Raw genomic sequence first — 2,560 nt, 5'->3', positions numbered from 1 at the left:
CTACAGTCCCCAGTTATTCAGTCAAACCCTAGATGTTGCTGTGAAGGCATTTTGTAGATGTTATTAAAATCTAAAATCAGTTAACTCTTGGTAAGGAAGATTATCTTAGATCAGGGGTGGGGAACTTTTTCATGTTGGAAGGCTGCATTAATTTAGCTGTAAGCAAATAAGGCCACGTTTAAGAAACTCCAATTAGATATACTTAAAAATGTACATTATTTTATAAAAATCTAACTACTGTGTACTTAATGCTTTCAAAAAATGAAAACTATTTGTTAATTTTAAAGTTAACTAACCTTTTAATGGCTTTGTCAGATCTGCCTTTTGTAGGAAAGCATTTGAATATTTGGTTGCAACGTGGAGGTCTGCAGTTTCAGTTGATCCTCTAGATGGGCATCAGTCATTTGCGACCTTAAGGGCATCTTGATTTGGGTTAGATAAGAGAATGTAGATTCACAGCAATAAGTGATTGAAAACCAAGATTGAAAGCATTTTGGGGGCATGTTGCCAAAGGTATAGGTATTCTACTGTATTTTTCCATTTAAGATCTTTCTTAGCATCAAACAATGACTTTAAAATGTCATCTACTGAAAGTACAATCAATTCCACCTATAGTTCTTTAGGTGCCTTGGTGATATCAGCTAGGTGAGGCTGAAATGCTAATTTGAGTGTGATGTCATGATTCTCAAAGTCAGTGACCTTTCATTGTATTCTCCAATTAATAGGTCTATAACAACTATGTATTTTTCAAATCATTTGCATATATCATCCTGCTTATCAATGACCTTTGTTACCTGGGGAAAATGTTCATCCAAAATTTCCTTTTAAAGAAGAAATGTTTTGAGAAAAGATAGCTGTTTTTAAATGCTTGCATTTTTTGCCACGTATCATAAGTAGACTTAATTTTACCTTGTATATAAATATTCAAGTCATTTTGATTTGACATATCACACATAAATGCTGTATTACTATAGAAATCTTCTTGCAATAATTCACATTGCTGATTGTGTTCCTCATAAAATTTAACTATCTGTTCTCTAGAGATAAAATTTTGTCTAACACCTGTCTCTGCGATAGCCAACACACTTTAGAATGATAAAGCAAATCCACACTGAGTACCCCATGTTCAACTTTAGCATGTTACAAAACCAACTGATGCTGTATTGCATTTGCATGAATATAGTTAACAATACTTATAACTTGTGAAGCATCACTTAAAATAGTAGCTTTACCACAGAGATTTTGTTGATGCACGATACAATGAAAAGAAATGAGGGTATCTGGATCTGTTAGTACTTTTTTAATCTGTGCAACAAACCCTTCCTGTTTTCCTATCATGGAAGGTGCACCGTCTGTACACTCACTAAATTTACCAAATTCCATCAAACTTCATGACATTTATCTTCAAAATTGTTGAATTTATCTATTCCCTGTGTTCCATTCATAAGAATGCCCAAAGCAAGTAACTCTTTGTAGTAAAGAAAATCTTCTGTTATGACCCAAATGAAGTATAAAATCTGCACCAAGTCAGTAGTATCAGTTGATTCATCCAAAGAGACTGAATAATATATATTTTCCTTTTGAAGTACTCTGTGAAGTTGTTCTGTTAAGTTGAAGGCTAATTCGTGCTGTTGATCAGTCATGGTTCTCCTTAAAATAGGCAGCTGTTTGTACTTTGAAATGTTATTCTAGTCTAAGCATCCTACAACTTCAGCAATGCATTTTCTCACAATTTCTGCATCACTGAATGGCTCCCCTTTTTTCATGAGTATATAAGCTACTTTGTAAGTTGCTTCAGTGGCATTATTACCAGGTCTTATTGCTGCTTAAAAGAATTGTCTTTGTTTTTGCTTCTCATCTTTTAATTTTTGCAATACAATCTTTCATGCCTCTCCCTCTAATTTAAAATATTTGTAGTCCTTATAGTGTTATAATGCTGATGGGCATTGAATTTCTTTAATGTTGATATTGCAGTATCACGAAGCAAGTAAATCATCTATCTTTAGCAGAAACAAGATAATATTGCAATTCCCAATCCTCATTAAAAAGTCTGTTTTCTAGGCCGGGCGCGGTGGCTCACGCCTGTAATCCTAGCTCTCTGGGAGGCCGAGGCGGGCGGATTGCTCAAAGGTCAGGAGTTCAAAACCAGCCTGAGCAAGAGCGAGACCCCGTCTCTACTATAAATAGAAAGAAATTAATTGGCCAACTGATATATATATAAAAAAATTAGCCGGGCATGGTGGCGCATGCCTGTAGTCCCAGCTACTCGGGAGGCTGAGGCAGAAGGATCGCTCGAGCCCAGGAGTTTGAGGTTGCTGTGAGCTAGGCTGATGCCACGGCACTCACTCTAGCCTGGACAACAAAGTGAGACTCTGTCTCAAAAAAAAAAAAAAAAAAAAAGTCTGTTTTCTTCCTTTAGTGTTCTCTTGGTCTTCATGACATGATGGACTGTTAAGCAGATAGACTTAAAAACTAATGTCGAGCTGTGCAACTATTCACAAATTCCACTTCAAACAAAAACACAGTGCACAATTGTCAAAAGCTGATAACAGGCTGGTGT

Source organism: Microcebus murinus, chromosome 4, assembly GCF_040939455.1.
Source record: "Microcebus murinus isolate Inina chromosome 4, M.murinus_Inina_mat1.0, whole genome shotgun sequence".
NCBI lineage: Eukaryota > Metazoa > Chordata > Mammalia > Primates > Cheirogaleidae > Microcebus > Microcebus murinus.
Note: the sequence above shows the minus strand (reverse complement) of the source record.